Raw genomic sequence first — 25640 nt, 5'->3', positions numbered from 1 at the left:
CATGTAACTGGATTATTTCCGAGTGTGCACTTGCACTATGGGATTGCACCACCCAAAAGTAAGTCCCATGCTGCTGAACTATATGTGTAATGTGAAACCTGACTGGATATTGGTACAGAACCCCTGCAGAGCTAGTTGAGTATGCTTCTAGGACGCCCTAGAGTTCTAGAATCCTTCCTGAGGAAACATTAGTCTAACATATTCTTCTTAAATTTGCCAACCCATATTGGAGAGTTTGTTTCAACTGCTAGAAAGAAAGTACAGACACATGAGGACATTTAAAGCAAACCTGCTTCTTAGTGAGGGAAATTATATCTGGGTGTCTGGTATCTATTTCCAAACTGAATCAGGGTCCTATCGGGGTGAAAGGATGACCCCTGAAATCCTTTAAAGAATCAGATTACTTTGGCTTTTGAAAACAAACACAGATGCTGACTAATGGGATCTCACCTACCAACATTTAGGGCCAAATAACACATTAGTGGATCTTTTGATGTTTTCTTTTATAATGAAATGCAGATAGCTGCCAGTTTTACTGGAGCCATGATACTGAGGAAGAAGGTGTTTAATTCTTTCCCTATGATATGTTCCTTACAAAATGTCCTGTTTTCCTGCAGCTGTTTCCCCTGTGAAGGAATTTCCCTGTGGAGTAAGCACTAGTCAGGGAAGCATTATTTTGATCATGAAAATGATTGAAGGGAAAGGGGCTAAATATCCCTTTCTCAACGCCGCTGCTCAGATCAAATTGGCAGCTTCTTCAGACTACATTTCATTTAAAAAGAAGATGCTGGAAAAGCCAGTCACAAGACTCCCATGTAGCATGCAGTTTAGCTCAAATTCTCCTGAATAATTACTGTATTTGGAGTTTACATTAAATTTCAGGACTGATATCATGGACAGATGGTAGTTATGTCGTCTTTGAAGTTGAGTCTCCTGGGGTTCTGTGCAAAGATTGTTGTAGCTGTGGGATTTTGTTATACTTCAGCAAATTTGGCCTACTTAATGCCCTCCTCTGATCCTTTCGAAAGTCTAGTCAATAAATGTATATTCAGGAACTTCACAAAGCCATTCTGTCATTGGGGAACTTGTTTCCGATGGTCTGAGGCCAACTGGGTTGCTATTTTTAGCTGGCTGCTATAGCAAACTTCATCCCTTGAAACAAGATACTATAACTTTTAAAAGGTAGCTAATGAGATTAAGGAGCAGTAAAGCTGAAAAGGTTACTCTTCCTGACCTTTCACAGAGGCCTACCTGTCTTAATGAATTCAGTAGCTGTGACAGGTCCACTGAAGACATTGGATTCTACATTCCCTTCCCATCACAAGGGAAAACATCTTCTCAGACTTATTGAAGAACTGACTAGTGGCACAGGGGGGAAAGAAAAAGGAAATCATTCAATACTGTAGTAACCTGGTTAAGTAAAGGAGAAGCAGAGGTCTCTGTGACAGCAAGATACACGTTTGTAAAAGTAGGTACAGCGGATGTCAGTAGTCCTTCACAAGGGATAAACAAGGAGTAAATAAAGGTTTTCAAAAAATACCCTAAAAGTACAACCTACTAAATTTTTAATGAGCTGAATTCTAAGCTGAGCAAAGAGGCCAGGCAATAGAATTGACTTCCTCAAATCTATGTTCAAATGTTTAACTAAATGCAGAATGTAGGCTACTGCATACCTTTTAAAGGGTACAAAGAAACCTACAGGCAGACACACAGACAGTCACAGACACACTGTACAAGAGAAAGAGAGACAACACAGTAGCATAGATGTCTTAATTTCTGGGTGGGCAGGGAAGGGGGGCAGACCTGGGTAGAGGGTAGGTCCAAAGGCCAAGTTTCAAAAAGACTTTTCAGATCTTTATTACATAAATTAACCATAAGTATATCACACCTAACCAAACTATTTGTTAGAACAAAGGCAGTTTATCCATATATTGTTAGGATTATTCAGTAATGAATATATTTCTTCTGATTCGTGTACTGTTGATGTACTCATTAGTTATAATGTTAAGATCTATCTTCCGAGATTTTTTTGTCTGTGTAGAATAGCCATGAGATTGAGCCTGGGTTGCCCCATTCTTGACTGCAGATAAGTCTTCAGCCTACAAAGATATGAGAATGACCTTTCTCATGTCCAGGATGAAAGAGCTATAGTGAGGCCCATTTTAACCACAGAGCTAGCAAAATATAACAACAGTCCAGTGGCACCGTAAAGACTAACAACATTTGTTCTAACTTGAGCTTTCATGAGTCAGAGGTGGCTTTCAGATATGTAGAAGAATCATTTTGGGAATTTTTATAAGGAAAATTACAGAAGGAGAGAAGGAGGACTAGAGGCAGAGAGGTTTGGCATGAATCATGTCATAAATCTTTCAAGTGTGAATCTCTTTGTAGGGGACTGAAATGGAATTAGTTGTTTCACATTTTAACATGCTATTTTTACCAGCTCTGTCAATTCTGTTAGTAGCTGTTACAGATGGTTTCCTTGTTTTCCACTCAGAAGATCAACAACATCCAGCAGAGATGAAAGTTTAACTTTCTGTTCCCTTGCCAGGGGGGCCTGGCAACTCTACCCTTGCAATACCCAACAGTATATCACGATAAAGCAGGAAGATGCATCCAAGAAGCATCAAGATGGATGCATCCAAGAACCAAGATTATGCATCCAAGTCACTTGTGTAAAAGCGTGTAAAAGCGTGCAATGTATAAGGAACTTTACATTTTTCTCTCTTATGTCAATGCTCATCTAAGGAAAAGCAACTGTGTGAAGTGTTGCTGATATCATCAGTGATTTAATAAAATATTTCCCTGTAGAATTCCATACAAGATTCTGGTGAGGTTTGCACTCAGCAACAATGTGCTTTGCAGGCTTTCTTTGCCAAGGGAAAAAAAAGCAGCCCTGGGTGCCCCAAGGTCAAATCCAAAAACAACAATACAGCCCACATAATACCTTTTCTCTGATCTGTAGAACTGGGTTTGATTCCCCACTTCTCCACATGAGTGGCGGATGCTAATCTGGTGAACCGGGTTGGTTTCCCCACTCCTACACATTAAGCCAGCTGGGTGACCTTGAACTAGTCCCAGCTTTCTTAGAGCTCTGTCAGCCCCACCTATCTCACAGGGTGTCTGTTGTGGGGAGGGGAAGGAAAGGTGATTGTAAGCTGATTTGATTGTAAGCTGAGTCTACCCAAGTACTGAAACGCACCAGCAAGCACTTGCAACGGCTGCGATTCTTTATTTTAAATCGAGACAAAGCTGGGATTGGAAAACCTGGAGAAGTTTCGGAAGGGTTGATCCCACAGGTGGGAGATGACTGTGCGTTTTGACAGCGGAAATTCACTATACTCGCAGAAGAATTGCAAGACAAAACGGCCTTGTGTTAATTACCAGAGACAGACAGAAAGAGAAAGTGACAGGCATGGGGGAGAGGGAGTAAGCAAAGTGGTGGCAGGAGGGAGAAAGAGCTAGAGACAGAGAGAAGTAGGGGGAGTGAGTCCCCACTTGTATCTTATATTTATATTTTACTCAGCTTTTAGTACCAAGATTGTTTTTTATTGTGGTGCTAAATAATGTTAATATAAAAATATTTTAGCTGATTATTCTAATTCAGTTATAGTCTCTTCTCTTTCATGTGTTTGCTACTTTTAGTATTTTAGGTATTAATAAATAATTATAGCCCAGGCTAGCCTGATCTCATTAGTTCTTAGAAGCTAAGCAGGGTCAGCCCTGGTTTGTATCCAAGGAAGTCCAGGCAGTCAGGCAATGGCAAACCACCTCTGAATGTGTCTTGCCTTGAAAATCCTATAGGGTCTCCATAAGTCAGCTGTGACTTGATGGCAAATTAATTGATTTACATTTTATTGTTGTTTTTGGGAAACTGTACTCTGGTTATTTATTATATGCCATCATGAGTATTACTTGGAAGAAATTGGGAGAGGAGGACAAAAAGCAAATTAAAAAAATATATTTATTTTAAATATTTTTGTCCTACTTTTCTCTTGATCAACAGGACCCGAAGCAGCTTGAATCTTTCAGACCAGCTAAAATAGCCATCCTCAAAAATACAATACAAATAAAAAGAACAAAGCAAGCCATTACCCATCACCCACAATACTCACTGACCTGACTCCTTACATCAGAAATACAAGGGTAGTCTCAGTGGTGAAGCCTTTGAAGCTCATCAAAGATTGCTGAGACTCTAGCTGCTCTTTTGCTCCCAGGAAGGCTGGAAGTTTCAGGATTTTATAGAAAGCCCCTTCTCTGAAAGTGGAGTAAAGCTTGTGTGATTTAATAACTTTATCTTGTTGAATGCCCCTTTGAATGCCTTCTCATCTTTTGTTCCCTACTGTCGAGTTTAGTATGACCACAAGCTACTTTTCCAGTTGGCTTCCAAGAAATGTGGAAAGGTAAATGAATACAGGGCCTAGTGATTTAAGTCACCAAAGATCCAGGTTTTTCTATTCCAATACATTGCTTGCACGTTTTCAGAACAACTAACTGCCTGCTTCAGTCACACAAGCACAAGCAACATTAGGGATCGACAGTAGGGCTGTGCATTTGGTAAAAGCAGAACCGGAAAAAGGCCATTTCGCCTTTTTCCGGTTCGGCTTTTACCGAATCCAAAAAAAGGCGGGGAAAAGCCAAGCCAAAATAGCCAATTCTTGAATAAGCCAAAAATATTCGGCTTATTCAGGATTTGGGAATTGGCCATTTCCCACCCAAGAGGGGAGAGCTTCCCTAAAATCCATGCTGCCAAAGCTGGCAGCATGAACCTTAATGAAGCCCCCCCCGCGCCTGCCTTCCCAGGACTCCCGGGAAGGCGGGCGGGGAATGCTTCACTGAGATCTCAAGGAAGCCCTCCCACCTGTCTCCCCGGGACTCCAATGAAGGCAGGTGGGGGTGCTTCAAAGAGATCCACGCTGCCAGGCTTGCAGCATGGCTGGCAGCACGGATCTTAACGAAGCACTCTCCGCCCGCCTTCCCGGGAGTCCTGGGAAGGTGGGTGGGGACCGAGTGCTTAGTTAAGATCCATGCTGCCAGCCAGGCTTGGCAGCGTGGATCTCTTTGAAGCACCCCCCACCTGCCTTCATTGGAGTCCTGAAGAGGCGGGCGGGCGGGGGGCTTCATTAAGATCCATGCTGCCAGCTTTGACAGCGTGGATTTTTACGAACTGCTCCCAGCCTGCCTTCCTGGGGCACCTGGGAAGGTGGGCAGGGATCACTTTGTTAAAATCCACCCTGCCAGGCTTGGCAGCATGGATCTGTGCCGAATTTTTTCAGTATTGTTTGGGTTTGGGTTTTCAGTATTAACCCAAAAATTTCCAGAAAATCTGGGTTTTCTGGTTTTCCCCAAAAATTTCCTGTTCAATAAACCCAAACCTGAAAAACTGGTCGACAGCCCTAATCGACAGTCATGCCTGACATTCCCTCTCATAGAGGACAAGGGTACATAAACACATGTCCCCTGCCTGGATTGAGATGGTACTTTGCAGCACAACCTAAGCCAGGACCTCAGGAGAAAGCCCGTTCTCCTGGCTTCTGAACAAGTGCACAGGGGAAAAAAAAGTTTAATCTCTTCCCAGAAATTCAGCAGATGATGAACAGACTTTCCCTGCCAGTGCATAGCACAGAGTCAGTGCTATAGAACACACACACACACACACACACACACAAATCACCCTGTAAGGTCAGCATTGACAGGGCCTGGCTACTTAAGAGCGACATCACTTTACAACTCCCCATTTCTCAAAGAAAAGACAGAATTAGATTCCAGTTCATAGTCTCTTTTTATGAGTGTATATGCGGGTGTGCGCAGATAAGAGTTTCTTTTGTCTCTGTAAACTGTGCTTTCTAACATGAGCTCCTCTCCCTCTGGAGAGTCGCCTCTTTCTAGGCTTTCCCCCCTCATGAGCAAAGATGCGTCTAAGAGGATCGAGTGCCATTGCCAAAATATGCTAAGCCTCATAAAGTACGTCCTCTGGCCTTATCCCGCTCTGAACTGAGATACGTATGCATGTTGAATGGAAGAGGATAGAGCCTGGGCCAGAAACAAACCTATTTTCACCTTCATGGTCTACAAGGCAAAAGAGATTAGAAGAATTAAAGGATGAAAGTAAGCATTTGGACAGTGTTTGACAGGCTACTTCCACAATGCCTGTGCTCAATGCTGATTTACCTCAAGAAGGTGCTGCTGATGGATTTTGTATCAATTCTAAGGAAATGTAGAGTCCCAAGAGGTGTGGATATGACTGAGAAAGAAGCAGTAGGCAAGGAAGCATACCCTTGTCTGAGGAGTGAGAAGAACAAATGTGGACAAATGTGTCTGCCCTTTCTCCTGACAACCTTTCCCACAATCCTCTTCTCCCTTCCAAACACGGTGCACTCACCTGTTCTTCCTGCTCTTTCCCAGCCTCCACTGCATTCTTATTTTCCTTAACTGCAATCGAAACTGATTCAATATGAATAATATGGCCAGTCTGTTGTACATGGTGGTGAATGCTGCTGGCTATGAGAAACAGTTGGAGTAGATGGCTGCTGATGCTATTCCAGCTCTCCACAATGCATTTCAACATGAACACATAGATCACCATAGTAGTTTCAAGAACTTCATCTTGAAGAATTTAAATAATTAGTTTTCCTTTACTTGCTTTTGATGTACTATTAGCTTGCTTTTATATGAATAACATACCACACTGTCTTTTCATTCTTACTGTCTTAACTTCAAGAGCTTTCAGCATATTATATACAAGGAATTCACTTTATGCCGAAATTCGGTTTTTCTGATTTGTATATATACCCTACAGCAATGAACAGCCTCTTTCCATTTGGGCCATTTTTCCACTCAAAAATTTCCCCAGCCACTTTTCTGTCCTGAGCAGGGAAGACACAGATCCCAGTATCTTTATACTGAAAGAAAAGCAGCATTGGCAAAAATAGCCTGAAAGAAAGAGGTAAAGCCATGCTCCCCTTCTACAGGGCTCTTCATTTTCTTAAGAAAACTCGGGGAATGAGAATTATATCATGTGATAGGATTGACAGGTCCCTCTTCACCACCACTGGCGGGAGATTTTTGGGGTGGAGCCTGAGGAGGGCGGGGTTTGGGGAGGGGAGGGACTTCAATGCCAAAGTGGCCATTTTCTCCAGGTGAACTGATCTCTTTCGGCTGGAGATCACTTGTAAAAGCAGGAGATCTCCAGCTAGTACCTGAAGGTTGGCAACCCTATCATGTGACCATCTGCCAGGGCCCTTGAAGGCTCCAAAACAGGCTCTCTGAAAGTGAAGCCTCAGAATGGCTAACAGCACTGACCATTCACAGCCATTGTAGAGAACTCGCTCCAGAGATCCATGGGACTCTGGAGGGGATGAGGAGCTCCAAAAAAACCATGGAGTTGCCCAGATGCTTTACACACTTATCTTTATTACCTAGGGTTGCCAGCTCTGACCTCTATCTGCTGGAGACCCGTTGTAATAGTAGGAGATCTCCAGCTAGTACCTGGAGGTTGGCAACCCTATTATTACCTGCATGGAATACTCCATGATGCTGAAGGGAATGGCACAGAACCATTTTGCAATTCCTTTAATATTTTTAGCTGCTTTTTTAGCTGGATGCTGTTTTGTGTTGTGTATAGTGAAATTTACTATGCATTACCTAATGTAATATACCCGAAGGGTCTCTCCTTAAATGGCATGAAATTTTGCAGATATTTATTATTGGGCAATTCAGTATTCTCCAGTTTTGCTCTGATTTGTAACTGTCTTTTCCCAACATGTCTGTCTCCTCTGGCCAATGAGAAAACCAACCACAATTCCTTCTCAGGCTGGTTGCTTGATTGTTTTATCTCTTCTGTGCCACCAAGGGGGAATTTCCTCTTTCCTCTTGATTATATCTCTGACACTTTTTAGCTAATATAAAAACCCTCGGCGGGGATTTTTGCAGGGTTCTTCCTTCAGATAAATCATTACTATTAAAAGTTAGTTGTCAGGAAGCACAATGTAGCTTTGAAAACAGTAACTGTCGGGTCAGGGAAAGCCCTGCAAGCTGTATCTGTGTCATTTTTCTTCCATTCTTTGGATAGCAGCCAGCAACAAATCCTTCAGCCCCAAGCAGGAGTGACACAAAGAAGCCGAGTGTCATAATGGGATAGTAAAGGCCCTCATTTCCTTCTCCCCATTCGTGCTCCGGCCCAGGTTTCCCGTCTATCGGTCTCACCTCCTCTCCTTCTAACATTCCGTCATTTCAGCTTATCTGTGTCCCAGGAAATTGTATCCTTGTGCTTTATTACAGCAAACAGAAATATTTCCTGGGTATGTACAGCTGTGCTCTTGAACCTGTGACATTTAAAGGGCAGTGGAATACTAATGAGACTAATAAAATAGAAAAACGGCTTTACCTAAGTCGGGATGAGAGCAAAGTCATTTTGACAACAGTACTCAGAAGGGACCAGAGAGAAGGCGGTGGTGAGGACACAGATAAGAAGAAAAAAGCATCACAGTAAAAAAGAATTACAACATACACAGACAGCATTTTTGATGGTGCAGAACAAACAGGAGTGGCTATCAAATTCCTAGCTTCTTCTCATGTTTGAAATGGATTGTTTGTTTTCTCATTTTTTATAAGGATGCTTCCGCAAGAGGGGACTTAGATCTGCCAAACAGTGAGGGTCGAAAGGAAGTCAAGTGCATTACACTTCCTCTTACTGTGAGAATATAAGAGCCCTGTGGATCAGACTAAAGGTCTGATCATCCTGTTCGGAGAGGGATTTATGCACAAGCTTAGGAAACTACAGTTTAGGGCCTCAGATCATGAGGAGCCTCTAAATAATAATAATAAAAAACTAAACACTACTAAATCGCCCCTTTTTGGTAATGCTATGAGGTCTCTTAGACATGATATAATAACTGACCAGATGCTCCCCCAAAAGTCTAGAAGCAGTGCAAGAAAGCAATACTCCATACCTTTGCCCCCAGAACCCGGTATTCATTGACATACTACTGACCACAGATATTTATTTAACCATTATGTACCATAGCTGTTGGTACATAATTCATATCCTCCATGCATTTTTCTAACTCCTTTTTAAAACCATTAAAGTTAAGATAATGTAAGATGCATTACTTTATATTTCCCTTCACTGAATTTGCCATGCCTGTTGCCGTCCGCTCTCCAACTTGGAGAGGTCCTTTTGGAGTGGCCATTTTCTCCAGGTGATCTGATCTCTATCAGCTGGAGATCAGTTGTAATAGCAGGAGATCTCCAGCTATTACCTGGAGGTTAGCTACCCTATTAATGAGGCAGGATTTCCCTTTGCAGAATCCATGCTGATTCTTCTTCAGAAAGCCACGCTCTTCTAGTTGAGTACTAAATTATTATTATTTTTTTAAAAAAATCTTTTCCACTAGTTTACCCAGAGCAGACATTAGACTGCCTGCCTGTATTTCTCAGGATCCCACAATGAACCCTTCTTAGACCATTCATAATTTGAAATATTGTCAATTGGCTAACAATGTTGAACTATGGAATTTAAGCTCAATGAATATCAACAACAACGGCTGCTCTTTCAATGCAGGCCTAGCATACAAAAATGACTATGGTGCTCTGTATGAGCTGGGTGGGCTCCTGATACTCAAAGCATACACTAGGAAGGGGAAAAGGCATTAAAATTCTCACTTTCTAAGTTTGCCCTGTGGGAGTGCAAAAGAAAGCGACTCAATATTGTAATCTCATTGTAAAGACTAACAGTGATTTGCTACTTCCATAAATCCCATCTGTTTTTTGTTTTTTAAAGAGAAACAGTCTGTATCTCTTGCATCTCACTGCCTTTTGGCCGTACTTCCTACACTTTTAAAATATATATATGGCAACTAAGGATACACTTCATGCATCTGCTGAAGTGGGCTCTTGCCCTTGGCACAATCCATCTGTTAGTGTTCAAGGTGTCATAACATTTTACTTTATTCCTGCAGTAACAGATTAACACATTAATCCCTGTAGTTTGTCACCATGAACATTATCCAGAGAACAGACGAAAAATCTTTAATAAGTGTGTTTGTGAATGAACAAGGTAAAACTCATTATCTTTTCTTTTTTGCTATTTGTTAATTTTAAAGTCACATTCTTTTAAAAATGATTCCATCCTGCAAAGGGACAAGATTATATATACACACTTTTTTGCCTACTATATAAACAATCTAGTTAGTTCGTTGAAAGCACTGGATTTGCATCCTCCTAAACTGGCGGACAGGCATATACATATACTGCTCTACGCCTATGACGCGGTAATTCTTTCAAGAACCCCAGTTGGTCTAAGGAGGGCGCTTATGAGAGTGGAAATGTTTTGCAAGAAGGAATGCTTGATGATCAACTACGATAAAACAAAAGTCATGGCCTTTGGTAGACATCCTAAATATAGGAGGTGGAGCATTAATGGCCACAGGCTGGATCAGGTAATCCAATATAAATATCTCGGAACGACAATCCAGGCATCTGGCTCCAAGTTGGCCCATAATACCCATGTAGCCAATTTGGGGGAAAGATCAGCTTGATAATCAATTTCCTCTGGACCAAAGGGGCACATTACATTCCAGCAGCACTTAAACTTTATCAGGCGATAATGCTAGCACAAATGCTATATGGAACACAACTCAATTCTCCACCCTCTTGTCTTACTCCCATTGAGCATGTCCAATCCAAGTTCCTTAGAGCTGCCCTACAATTGCCAAGATGTGTTCCAAATGCTTTGATCCGTTTAGCAACTGGCATGGTGAAGGTGGAGGCAAGGATTGTCCTGTCCTCGATTTATTGCTGGCTAAAAATTAACTTTAACCCTAATGGTCTTCTCCCACTGATCCTTTGTGACACCTTTAGGCCAAAATGGGTGATAGCCATAGAAGACAAATTAAATTACTTGGGTTTCACACCCCTAGCACACCTTCAGTTAGGGTGGGAACAAGCTAAGTTAATTATATCCCAAAGGATTAAAGATATTGAGAGACAAGCAGATTTAGCAAGGGCGCCTCTATTCATGGCACCCCTCCATTCTAAATACATCCTAGCACCAGCAGCCTATCTCCACTATTTAGAGATAAATAATTATAGAAGGGCCATTTCCTTGGCCAGATGTGCAGCCTTACCTTCTGCTCATGCTAGAGGAGAAATTTAAGAAGACACCCTGGGAGGAGAGATTCTGCCCTTGCAAATCAGGGGACTTAGAAACTGTTGGGCATGCCCTCCTGAAGTGCAATTTTTATACATTACCCCGTTCGAAGTTTATTGAGCCCCTCTTATCGAGAATAGGACCTGACAGGGCAGGAGAAAGGATTGAGATACTCCTACAAGGGGATAATCCTTCAATCACTCTTCAGGTTGCAAAATTTTGCATGGCAGCAATGAAAATTCAACTCCATAGAACAGCCTCTTAGCGCAATTGACAGATGTGTCCCAGCTGTAATTTTCTTTTTAAGTGTTATAAGACTCGGACTGTAATTCTTTGTTTGTAAGAATTTATTAGCCCATGTTTTCTGTTTTATCTTGTTTTATCTGGCTAAGGGCCGTAAATAAATTATCTATCTATATACACACAAGATTACATATATATATGTAAGGCATGGGGACTTACAGATTTTTTTGGGACAACACCTGTATGATGCTTCAGCTGACAACCTGTCTGAATCCCATGATACTCTGGAAATCTACCTAAATGATTTTGTCACACTAGTGCTTGTCTTTGCTAGCTAGAGATTAACTATTTACTAACTTCTATACAACTTCAGAAGTAGAAAACCTATTCCATAAATAGGATAAAGATTCTAGCGCAGACATTTGGTTATTAACTGGAGATGTGCAAATATGCCATTTTTTCAACTTCTTTTAGTTTTGTACATATTTGTTGCGAGAATTTTCATCCTGCCCATTTTCTTTGTAAGTTTCCCCATTTCATTCATTTCTTTTATGGTACTTTATTGCCATAAAATAAAATATACTCCCATTATACACCATTTCAATGGAAATTTTGTTGCATTTTAATGGGATTTTAAATGGCATTTTTTACCTTAGATGCCATTTTAATCGGATAGGAGACCACTAAGGAAGTCTAAGGTTGCTGTAAAGAGGCAGGCAATGGCAAACTACCTCTTACCTTGAAAACCCTATGGGGTTGCCATAAGTTAGTAGTGACTTGAAATAAAAAAACCACATATGCAAAAACAAAACAAGGCATCAATGTGATTTTTACTATCTAATTTAGTAATTTGGTTCAGTGAAAAGAGTATTATATCCTGGATGGCAAAAACCTCCTTGCCTTGTTGGCAAGCCTTTTGGGTAGGGATGCCCAAACTCCTGCGAGTTCAGATCATGCTGCAATTGCCAATTGTAAATATCACCCCAGCTGATATGATAATTGGACCAAGTGTTCACTGAGCCATTCATGTTGACTGAGTTTGGGTGGCTTTTGCATATCTAGCGCAACAGCACAAACACACACACCATCAGCCTTTGTGTGCTGTGTCACATGGCGTAGTTTCACAAAGGACCATGGGAGCAGCCTTTTCACAGCAGCCCTTCTGTAGGGGGCATCTGTGTGAAACTAGACTAGATGGACCATTGGTCTGATTCAGCAAGGCTACTATGTTCTGGCGAGAGCCAGTGCAGTCTTGACAGCCAGTATGGTGTAGTGGTTAAGAGTGGCAGACTCTAATCTGGAAAACCGGGTTAGTTCCCCCACTCCTACACATGAAGCCTGCTGGGTGACCTTGGGCCAGTCACAGGTCTCTCAGAACTCTCTCAGCCCCACCTACCTCACAAGGTGTCTGTTGTGGGGAGGGGAAGGGAAGATGATTGTAAGCTGCTTTGAGGCTCCTTAAAGGTAGTGGAAAAGTGAGGTATAAAACCTAACTCTTTTTCTGATTATGGCATGGTTTTTCTTCATTTTTTGTGTACACGCTCGCTTGAATTATTTTTAAATGTATGAATAATGTTTTAAGAAATACACTGAAAACTGTGAACATTTCTACTACCAATGCTTTGGTAATTATCTCTTGAGTTTCAAAAGAATGCAATAATAATTTATCTCTTTCTCCTGGCAGTTTTGGGTGAAATTGTTATCATATTTTTTTCAGACACCTGTTGAGCTTGCCTTCTTTCTCTGCCTGAGCTTGCATTTGGGCAGTATAAGGGAGAGAAACCAAGTGTTCTAGTAGCTTGTGATTTCACAATCTGAACTATCCACTTTTTTTTGATCCACAAGACCAAACTTCCAGTCAATAAATTTGCAAATTATCCTTGCTTCTAACATTCCCTCCTTTCTCCTTACATTTCCAATAGTGTGGTTGTTAAGCATGATTCTAGAGGTAGCCAAGAAAGCTGAGATGAAATTCCACTAGGGGGCGCTTGAGGAGCATCCATCTCTACAAAGTTTGTTGGGTGATCCATCCAAGCATTAAGAATTGCTCAGATGGAAAATCTTTTGATTTCTACAGCTGGTTCTGGTTGCTAGAAAAAGTTACCCTGGTTTAAATATGACCTTTGGTTGCCTCACCAAGGAAGTCTTCTGAACCAGCTCATTTCCAGCATCAGCTACATTCAATAGATCTTAATCCTGCTCTTCCTCCAAAGGGTTCAGAGCAGCATACATAGTGTTCATTTAGGAATAACAGCCCACGGAGTAGCTTAGACAGACAGATGGGTGCCTTTATTCAGGGAGAGAGATATGCATGCATAAGGGGCATTCCATGTGCAATGTTGATACTGATTTGGATGTACATGCTGTCCACACTGCAATGCACACCCGAGCTCTAATGAACTGCATCTAGGAAGGAGAGATGCATATCTGCATTTGCAGGGGGTGGGGGACCAGATATATGTGGCTAGCTGCCCACAGATACAGCTGAACAGGGTCAAGCTATTGACTCTCCCATGGCCAACTAGGGACTTTCATAGTTGATCAGGGATTTGAACTTGGGCTTTCTGCTTCCAAACCTAACACTTCATCCACTGAATTAAAACAAGCACAGACCTTCAAGATCAAGACTAGGGGTGTGCATCAAAAAACATTTGGTAAAGTTCAGGTTTGGGTATTGGACCACAAGTTTTTTTGAGATTCCTGAAAAATCCTGAATCCTCATACCAGTATGGGTTTTTTTGGGAATCTGAACATTTTTGAGTCAATTATACCCTATGGTGAATAATTCTGGGACTCTGGGGATGGACTTTTTTTAAAATGTAGAGACACCAAATTTTCTACATAACTGCTGATGACTCTGCTTAGAAGAACCCCCAAGTTTGGTAAATATTGGGTCAGGGGGTCGAATTTTATGGGCCTTCAAAGAGATTGCCCCATCCTCCATTGTTTCCAATGGAGGAAAAATGGGGCCCAAAAACAAGGAATACTCTATTCCTTGTCTAATGGCCAGCACAGAATTTGCCTTTTTCACAGCAGCTGCATACTGGGTTGACATTTTCATTGAGCTATCCACTACCACCCCAAGATCGCTCTCTTGGTCTATTGCTGCCAGTGCAGATCCCATCAGTGTATATGTGAAATTGGGATTTTTTGCTCCAATATGAATCACTTTACACTTGCTTATATTGAATCTCATTTGCCATTTTAATGCCCATTCCTCCAGTTTGAAGAGATCCTTTTGGAGCTCTTCACAGTCTGATTTTGTTTCAACCACCCTAATAATTTGGTGTCATTTGCAAACTTGGCCACCTCGCTGTTCACCCCCAACTCCAGGTCATTGATGAACAGGTTGAAAAGCACTGGTCCCAACACAGATCCCTGAAGGACCCCATTGCTCTAGAGCAACTGCCCTATGAGAAGGATAGAGGACTAGGGGACTAGAGCAATTGCCCTATGAGGAGCGGTTAAAATGCTTAGGGCTGTTTAGCCTGGAAAGAAGGTGGTTAAGGGGAGACATGATAGAGGTCTATAAAATTATGCTTGGTTTGGAGAGAGTGGACAGGGAGAAGCTTTTCTCCCTCTCTCATAATACTAGAATGTGGGGTTATCTGCTGAGAGATTCAAAACTGAGGGTGAGAGATTCAAAACTGATAAAAGGAAATATTTCTTTACACAACGCATAGTTAAATTGTGGAACTTCCTGCCCCAGGATATGGTGATGGCTGCCAACTTGGAAGGCTTTAAGAGGGGAGTGGACATGTTCATGGAAGAGAGGAGTATTCATGGCTACTAGTAAAAATGGATACTAGTCATGATGCATACCTATTATCTCCAGGATCAGAGGAGCATGCCTATTATATTAGGTGCTGTGGAACACAGGCAGGATAATGCTGCTGCAGTTGTCTTGTTTATGGGCTTCCTAGAGGCATCTGGTTGGCCACTATTTGAACAGACTGCTGGACTTGATGGGTCTTGGCCTGATCCAGTATGGCTTTTCTTATGTTCTTATGCTCACATCCCTCTATTGTGAGAACTGACCATTTATTCCTTCTCTCTGCTTTCTATTTTTTAGCCAGTTCCCAATCTATAAGAGGACTTGTCCTCTTATCCCATGACTATGAAGTTTGCTTAACAGTCTTTGGTGGAGGACTTTGTCAAAGCCTTTTGGAAATCCAAATACAAAATGTCTACAAGCTTATTGACACTTTCAAAAGACTCGAAAAGGTTAGTGAGGCAGGACCTACCTTTGCAGAAACCATGTTGGGTTCTGCTCAGCAGGGCTTGCCTTTCTATGTGCTTGACAATTTTATCACTTGATTATAAATTTCAGTGTATTGTCAAAGTGGCCGTTAAATAATAAACTACGGATAGAGTAACAACCTTATCATCACCAGACAGCAGATAGATTAAGTGGTAGTCATGAGAACATACAGGAAAGTGTGGAATCAATGGAGTAATAAAAGAAGATCTTATAGAAGAATATATATCACAACTGAATAAAAAATGGGTTTCTGTCTTTGCATTTCCACACAGGCAGACTCTCTGTTCGATTGGGGTACTTTAAAATCTGCCAAATAATTTGTTGGGTTTGAAAGCAGAAAGCCCAAGTTCAGATTTCCACACGGGCAGACTCTCTGTTCGATTGGGGTACTTAAAAATCTGCCAAGTAATTCGTTGAGGGGTAAGTCATTATGTCTGGCCAAGAAGAAAAGTCTTTGAAAGGTTGGAATGGTTAAGAATTCAAGATAATCTGAGAGCACAGGGAAAATGTTACAATATTAATAAAATATATTCAAGCTCTCGTTTGCGAATGGAAGCTGTCATGGCACAAATTAAAAAGTCTTAAAAAAAAAAAACTTTGGTGGGGTGAATCTGTGCTCCAGGAGATGTGATTCATTCACACAACTTTGTCCCCTCTCTTTCCCTCCTTTTTGATGCAGTTTCTGTCTTAGTAACTCAACAATGTAAAAGAGCAAACGAAAGGTACCGATGAACAAACGGAAGCTTGCCTTTCAGTCCCAAGCTGTCACGGTTTCCTGTTTTCCAGGCGCTTTGAGATTCAGTCCCGAAACCATTCCACAGCCTAATTATTATAATTCTCTCTGAGTTTAATTATTGGGAGCTGATGCTGGTGCACACAAGCTTAGTTGACAATCTGGCATCATGCCCCTGGATAGCGGCATTGTATTTGGCAGCTCCACGCAAAAAAAGAATCCACTCGGTGAAGTCATCTAAAATAATTACGCCTTAAATATGCACTCTTTCTGCCAAGCCATGTGGTCCTGAAACACAGAATGCAGATGTCATGAATTTTCTATTCACTTTGGCTTCAAATCTGCCACGTGCAGGAAGAGGTGCATTATAAAATTTACCCCTTGTCTTTTCCAGTGCAGGAAAGCTTTAATTAGACATAAATGAGTTTGATCAATGAATCATTAACTTCCATTAAACTTTAAGTAGATTTCCTGACCCGGCTACTTCATTCGGAATTTAATCTGGTACACACTTGATAATTAGAATAAAGAGGACGAAAGCTGGAGGCTATCCTTTTCAGTCTTTCACACGAAATGGAGTTGAATCAGCTAATAAGTTTGGTTATAGTCAGCTTATAAGGGCAGGAATGGGCCGTAAAGTGTAATTTTGCTAGCAAAAACTGATTGTGAAGTGGATTGTCTCTTTGTTTTGCTTTCAAAATTAGATCTGGAATAGCCCATCTTGAGGCTTTAAAATGTCTAGCCAGCCATATCCCTGCCCATGCAACAGTTGCTGTTCCAGGTTATGCGGCAAGGTTTTCTCTGAACAGTAAACTACCATTTTTGTTCAATGGCTCACTCCTCTTTGGAGGGAACCCATTTTATTTTAGATTTCAGTACACTCAATGACCCTATTGCTGAGGGTCATTCAAAGGTCACAATGCTTCTTTATGGAACTTCCAGTCACTAGAGGTAACAACCCTGTGATTATTCACAGAAGAAGAAGAAGAGTTGGTTTTTACACCCTGCTTTTCTCTACCTTTTAAGGAGAATCATACCAGCTTACAATCACCTTCTCCTCCCCACAACAGAAACCTTGTGAGGTAGGTGAGGCTGAGAGAGTTCTGAGAGAACTGTGACTAGCCTAAGGTCACCCAGCAGCCTTCATCTGTAGAGTGAGGAATCAAACCTGGCTCTCCAGATTAGAGTCTGCCACTCTTAACCACTACACCATGCTGGATCTCAAACGACCACATATTTTCTTCAGTTGTAAAGCACGGGGTAGTGTAAAGCAGCAAAGTAGGGCCATGCACATTGCTGAGGGCATCCCCAGGTTTGCAGAAAAATAAGAGAATACAAATGAATGCCTCAGAAGAGAGATCCCCCCCAAAAAGGGGAAAAAAACAAAAATGAGCCTACATGCTGTCAAATAAAAAGAGTCCTGACAGAGCATAGATGCAAGTTCTCTTTGTACGGCCGCTTTTAGAAAGTGAAAGTAAAGGATTCTGTGAAAGTGTCTTGAAATGTTCCACTGATTTTAAAAGGAAATCTGTCAGCAGAACTCCTGCATACTTTTAACCAGTCTTTAGTCATTTATCCAGAGGTTTAGAATCACCCTGCGTAATCACCATTCATTAGACAATCTGTAGATTAAGTTGAGCTGCTGGTGATCTTTTGCACTCGTTCCTCATCATCAGGATATGAAGGCGCAGAGAGAAAGGAAAGTCACTCTTGCAGAATTAGCCATTCAGATTATTCAGCATTGTTCTAAGAATGACATTTTTAAAAAGGCATATAGGAGCTGGAGTTAATAGAAATACTTTAATTAAAAAAGGACAGATAAGGTAGTGGTAAAAATAACAAAACTTTCTTCCAGCCATGACTGTTACAATGGCTAGGGAAGACAATAGAGGGACAGTTAGGGGTAAAAATGTACTAAAGAAGAGGCAGAGTGTCAGGTTCTGACTGAAGTCACCTGAAGAAGGGCTCTTGGCAGGACCAGGACAGGTCTGGCTTCAGGTCAGGTTCTTGGTTCACAAACTCTGTGTATAGTTTCTCATCCTGTTATTCACTCAGCCTGCAATCCACAGCTGTTGTATTGTCTACCTTGCCCTGGGAACTGTTATCTCGGAATGGTTTCACTTTGGTTTGCTTTCTCCGGCTAGAGTGCTTTTAACCATGTACTCTACTCGTGTCATGCCATTAGCAGCCTTCTTCGTTCTGTAGACAGTCAGTCCTTTTAATTTACCTTTTTGCTCCTAATAAAGTATTATTGCTTCAGGACCACCTGCCTGGGTGAATTTACTTTTAAGGGATGCTAGGGGTAAACGCCTGATCCTGACACAGAGTTCCACGCCATCTCCAAGCGCCTGGAGAAAGCTGTTATCTCCAAACCAGACAAAATAGTAGCAGTAGTCAGGTTGCACCTGAATATTTTGTCCTGCAACTGTGCCGGAAGCTCCAAAATCTGCCATAAAACAGAACCTTTAAAAAAAAAAAAAAAAGTTTGATGACACCGAGGTAAATACAAGAATAAAACCAAATCCCTTTAAAAATGGGATCTGGCCTCAGTGATCCATGTTAAATTATATCCAAGTTAGATTACTGTAATAAACCCCATTTGAAAATGGTTTAAAAATGTCCATTGGTCCAAAATGCTACTGGCAAGGGTTGGTTACCAGGATTGGCTCTGGTTACCCATCTGTTTCCAGGCACAATTCAAAGTGCCGATTCTTACCTTTAAGGCCCTGAACAGCTTGGAACCAGGGCACCTTGGGACCAGAGCACCTGAAGGACCATCTCTTCCTGTACTATGCAGCCCATGAGTTAAGATCCTCCTCTCAAGCCTTGCTCTCTGTGCCCCCACCTTCAGAGGTGACATGGATGGTGAATAAAGACAGGGCATTTTCTGTGGTGGCATCTCGCCTCTGAAATGCCTTTCCTCTTGAGGCTTGCTTGACATCTACACTCGTGCCAGGCTGAAACACATCTTTTTACTCAGGCTTTTAATTAGGGTTTTTATCTTATCAGTTTTTTTAATGGTCTGCTTCAGTTTTATGCTTAGTTTTTATGTGGGGAGGGCTGTGGCTTAGTGGAAGAGCCTTTGCTTTGCATGCAGAAGGTCCCAGGTTCAACTCCTGGCATTACTAGCTTAAAAAAGGGACCAGACAGTAGGTGTTGTGAAAGACCTCAGACTGGGAGTGGCTCTCCAGGGTCTCAGGTAGAGTAGACCAGGATCCCAGCTTGATGTCCGTGGACACCATGGCACCCACCAACACCTTTCTTGGTGCCTGTCAAGTGCTTTTAGAAAAAAGGGATTAGGTGGGGCTTCTGCCCAGCAGGGCTTCTGATTGGCTGTGCACATGAAAATGCATCCTGTTAAACAGAGTTTCCCCCTGAAATGTTGAAGAGTTGCTATCAGAGTGGTATATAAATGCAATCCCTGACATTTTGACATCTCCACCTCCTGCAGCATCTAGTTGATGCCTGGCTTCACCTACTTTGGCAGGCCATTTTGTGATTACACCCTGCAACTGCGCTGGAAGCTCTAAAAGCTGCCATAAAACAGCATTTTCTCTGTCAGTATTCCAGAAGTGCCCACAGGGTCAAAAAGGTTGGGGACTCCTGGAGTAGAGAGTATTGAAGTATCTCCAGTAAAAAAAAAAAAAAAAAAAAAAAAAAGAGCCAGGCAGTAGGTGATGTGAAAAAGCTTTACCCCGGAGAGCCATTGCCAGTAGGAGTAGATAATACTGCCCTTGATGGACCACAGGTCTGCTTCAGCATAAGGCATGTGTATGCTGTTTACATCTGATGGCTTGTTTTTAATGATGTGTTTCCATTGTTGCATTATTTTAACTGTAAGCCACCTTGTGTAGGACTCCGAAGAGGCAGCACAGATATACCTAAATAAATAAATAGGAACACCATGGGGGTCATCAGGAATAACTGAGGGCCAAACTACACGATTTTTTTTCTCAGTGATTTAGGTCTGGGTGCCCCAAACCCAACTTGTTTTTCCCACAGCCTCACAGCAAGTGGGAGGAGTGTTGTTTTTAAAATATATGGGGGATGACCTGGCTCGGGACTGTCACATGGAGGGGAGGAGAGGATCCTGACTTTCCCTTGTACCATTTTCTTGAGTTGAAACACCGCAGAGGGAGTTATCTGCCCTATTTTTAAGTTGCACAAATAGCTCTCCTGGGCCTGTTGCCATTTTGGCTCAGGAAAATAGCATGGGGAGCCTCCCCCCCATGCCACAGTCCTGAGCTGAACTGGGCCCCTGCAGACTTTTAAAATGATGTTCCCTACTGGATCCAATTTGTTCGAAAATGTATCATGTAGTTTGGCCCTGAGCATCTAACCCTTTTAGCCTTAAAAAGAGTGGGTTAATGGTCCTATTCAAAACTTGAACAACGGTTTGAACAGAGCCAGCGGGGTGTAGTGGACTCTAATCTGGAGAACCGGGTTTGATCCCCACTCCTCCTCATGAGCGGCGGAGGATAATCTGGTAAACTGGATTTGTTTCTCCACTCCTACACATGAAGCCAGCTGGGTGACCTTGGGCCAGTCACACAGAGCTCTCTCAGCACCACCTACCTCACAGGGTGTCTGTTGTGGGGAAGGGAAGATGATTGTAAGATGGTTTGAGTTTCCCTTAAGTGGTAGAAGAAGAAGAAGAAGAGTTGGTTTTTATATGCCGACTTTCTCTACCACTTAAGGCAGAATCAAACCGGCTTACAATCACCTTCCCTTCCCCTCCCCACCACAGACACCCAATGAGGTAGGTGAGGCTGAGAGAGCTGTGACTTGCCCAAGGTCACCCAGCTGGCTTCGTGTGGAGGAGTCGGGAAACAAATCCAGTTCACCAGATTAGCCTCCACAGCTCATGTGGAGGAGTGGGGAATTAAATCCGGTTCTCCAGATCAGACTCCATCGCTCCAAACCACCGCTCTTAACCACTACACCACACTGGCTGGTAGAGAAAGTTGGCATATAAAAACCAACTCTTCTACAGCTTCTTTGAAAGGCAAGAAAATAAGGGAAATAGAACTGGGAGTTTAGAACAAAGCAGTGTTAACAGTAAAATATATTGACTACCAAAGTAGGGTTGCTAAGTCCCCCCTGGCCACCAGCAGGGCATGGAGGCTTATGGTGGCCAGATCCAGGTTGGAAAACTGGAGATTTGGGAATGGAGCCTAGGGAGAACAGACACCTCAGTGGGGTACAATGCCATAGAGTCCACCCTCCAAAGCATCTATTTTCTCCAAAGGAACTGATCTCTGTCACCTGGAGATGAGCTGTAATTCCAGGGGATCCCCAGGTCCCACCTGGAGGCTGGCATCTCTATAAGTCAGGGTGAGGGGAGAAGCAAGTCAGGAAGGAAGGTTTGCATCAGTGTTTGGTTCTTGTGGCACTTTCTTGCATGACCAGGGTAGTTCCGATCGCCACTTTGGGGTCAGGAAGCAATTTCCCCTCCAGGCCAAATTGGCCAGGGATCCTGGAGTTTTTTTTTGTTTTTTTTTTTGCCATCTTCTGGGTGTGGAGTAGGGGTCACTAAGGGTGTGAGGGGAGGTAGTTGTGAATTTCCTGTATTATGCAGGGGGTTAGACTAGATGACCCTGGTGGTCCCTTCCAACTCTATGATTCTATGAAGTGTCTGGTTTTGGGGTTCTAATTCCCAAAAGTCCAGAAAAGTCTGGATGTTTGACAGGGGCTGTTTTCTTTATTGGCTCTGAAAGGCAACTTTTCCTCACAGCAGCCAAAGAAATCCCATATGCACTGAAGAACAAAAGACCCATGCCAGAAGATATCTACTCTTTTGCCAACAGCTCTTCTCACTGCTCCACAGGCTGTGTTCTCTAGAGCTCCTCCTTCCATAGAAATACTCCTTATCCTCAGAAAAACACCTCAACTCCCTCTTTGCTCTCATAGGTCGAAAATGCATGGACTGACTAGCTGGTTGAGAGAGAAGACAACTGATGAATTTCAACGAAAATGGGAAAGCTACTTGGACTATGTTCAACATAAGGGATAGATTGACAGATGTAAGATTTGATAGTGTAGAAGACTTTTTGAGATGTACGATGAAACAGACTCCTCGAAAGAGTATAAACTCTGTGAATGGATGTGTGATTTTATGTTTGTTTGTTTGTATATATATCGAAAATTTAATAAAATATTTAAAAAAAGAAAAGAAAATGCATGGCCGTTTTGTCCAGTGATTTTCCCATGAATGTTGCGAGTCTCTAAAGTCAACATGCATGTTCGTCTCCCGCGTGCGTGATCAACCCACCTCCTTTCGATACTTTTCCGGGTTTTCCAATTCCTGCATTGCCATAATTTAAAAGGAAGGTTCCCAGAGTTTGCTGGTGTGTAGGCGCCCGGGTTGACTCCCTGTTGGGAGACTGCCCAGCCCTGGCAGGAGTGGCACCTTTCTGCCCCCTGGGACCCACGCCTCTGTCTCTCCTTCACTCCCGCGCCCTCCTCCGTCTTCTCCCTCTCTGCTTGACAGCCTGGCTAGAAGAGCGCACATGCACCAATGCTGCGTACGTCCAGTCGCTGCTGCCTCCACCCATCAGAGGCAGAGCACCGGACCCTGCGCCTCTCTCACCTCCCGCCCTTCTCCGCCTCCCCCCTCTCCGCTCGGCAGCCCAGTCACCGCTGCCTCCACCTGCCTCCACCCATCAGAGGCAGAGTGGCGGTGGCTCCTATTTCAATTTTTTTGAACGTGTGATTGAAAGGCATGCGACAAAGCAGGGACCAAAAAATAAAAACCTCACCCTGCGTTACGGGCCACAAAGTTTGCACCCTCTTTTTTTGGCCCTGTTGCCAAGCAAATGCTCACCAAGCCTCTCCAGAATTCATGTTCCACAAGAGGGCAGAGTTTCCAGGCCAGGATCCACTATACAGGGATAAACAGGACACAAACATTTTAATAATAAATAAAATCCTTTAAGGGCTTACAAGTGAATAATTCATACTTATGTGGAAATACCTTGTGCGCTATTAGTACCCCTCTCATTCCCCCACCCCAATCCAACAAAATTTGATGCTTGTGACTGGTGCCACCACGAAGGCGAAAAGTAGATCAATAAGCCTGCTTCATTAGACTATCTTTTGTGTGAGTGTATGTGTGCAAAAGAGAAGCTCCTGGTACAGTTGCAACGATTTCTACACTTGCTGAGTAATATTTGGGATAGAGGCTGAAGCACCACAAAGAACCTGCATTTCTTATGGTATATTAACAATAAGAAGGGAATGGAAAGACCACTGGGAGCTGCCAGTCAACCAGAATCTTCTGAAGCCTTGAAGCATTACTCTGAAAAGATGTTCCGTTCAGCCCTGCAGTGATACCACAAGTGTCAGCTTGTCACATTTTATTTCCATCCCTACAATGCAGGGGAAACAACAGAACCGAAAGGGAAAGCACATTTGCCCACCACCCTGTCCCTCCCCCCTCCAGCAAGCGTAGTCGTGGCAGCACCATCTGCAGTGGTGCAAGAGGTGATGGGAGAGAAAGTGACCCTGTCTTCCTTCTGCCATTGGAAGGAAATCTGGATGTTTACACTCTGTCAAAGCTCCCTTTTCCTGAGCCTGCCACTGGAACTGGAGCTGCCGCACCTGCTCTTGTCTGCTATGAAGGAAACAGAGTAGAACTGCTGGAAGGATTTGGAAAGGGGAGGCAGCTGCTGCCTGCCCCCCTGTTTATCACTGCTTCTCTAGGGGCTGCAAATATCAAGCAAGCCCTTATCAATGGGGTTGTATGCCAAATGCCACATTTTTAGAGAGGGGGATTGTTTTAAGGCATTTAGAACTCCGTTGACTGTGATGTTGCTGCCAGTATACAAAGGCTCTGTCATCTATGAAGCACTACATTTTAAAAATCTTATCAATTTTGGGTGTGTTGAGGCCCTCCCACTATTTTTGAACTTTTGCAAACATTTTGCACACTTTTAAACAGGAATAAGTGTGATCCTCCCCATAGTGGAGCGTAACCTTTCCTAAACCTGCTGATTTCTTCCTGAAAATGTCCACCCATGCTATTCTGTCCCTAGAAGCTAAAATGACTAAACTGAGGCTATCACACTTTGTTCACACCATGAGAATACAAGACTCTCCAGAAAAGTCAACAATGGTAGGAAAAGCTGGAGGCAGCAGGAAAAGAGGAAGACCCAAGATGAAATGGACCGACTCTATAAAGGAAGCCAGGGCCCTCAGTTTGCAAGACCTGAGCAAGAGTGTTAACAATAGGACATTTGGAGGACATTGATTAATAGGGTCACTATGAGTTGGGAGTGACTTGATGGCACTTAACACACGCATGCCAGTTATGAAGCAGGAACTCATCTTCATCTCAGAGAGATGAAAAAGCACAGCAGAACCTATTGTCCAGTGAAAGAATGGACACGTTCTTCATTACAAGAGGGGAATGGCTCTGATAACATAAAAGGCCATCATGACATCAGGAAATTTGCCCACTACATTATACAATAGCCACACTAATCAAATTAGAAGACAGACTGTCAAACCTTCCTTTCCAGTTTAACAGATCATCTTCTGAGTTTACGGGAAGGTCTAGAATGTTGCAAAACCTCCTTCTTTATAGATGGTAAGTATCCAGTTAGGAAGCATTTATATATCTCATCATGTTCATTCATCTGTCATATAGAGGATGGTGCTGAGTTGTTTTCTGTTGCCCAAGAAGGCCGGACCAGAACCAACGGGTTGAAATTAAATCAAAAGGGTTTCCATCTAGACATTAGGAAGAATTTTCTAACAGTTAGAGGTTCTTCAGTGGAACAGGCTTCCTCGGGAGGTGGTAAGCTCTCCCTCCCTGGAGGTTTTTAAGAAGAGGTTAGATGGCCATCTGTCAGCAATGCTGATTCTGTGACCTTAGGCAGATGATGAGAGGGAGGGCATCTTGGCCATCTTCTGGTCACTAGGGGTGTGTGTGGGGGAGGTAGTTGTGAATTTCCTGCATTGTGCAGGGAGTTGGACTTGATGACCCTGGTGGCCCCTTCCAGCTCTATGATTCTATGATCTTGTGTTTTTTTCCTGATCTGTAGATTTGTGAATTATGAACATCTGTAAGATAGAGTCCTTCCTTTCCCAGATGCAGAACCTCTGGAAGAGTTCATTTGTTTTTGTTTTTTTACTGCTGAGATTTTTGTGATCTGTCCTCAATGAATTTAGCACTCAGTTTAACAGTAAGCAGAATATGACTTTGTGGGTTCTACTTCTCTCAACCTTGTCTGATGACAAAGTAATATGAACCG

This window comes from Euleptes europaea, chromosome 7 (assembly GCF_029931775.1).
Source record: "Euleptes europaea isolate rEulEur1 chromosome 7, rEulEur1.hap1, whole genome shotgun sequence".
In the NCBI taxonomy this organism is placed as follows: Eukaryota; Metazoa; Chordata; class Lepidosauria; order Squamata; family Sphaerodactylidae; genus Euleptes; species Euleptes europaea.
Note: the sequence above shows the minus strand (reverse complement) of the source record.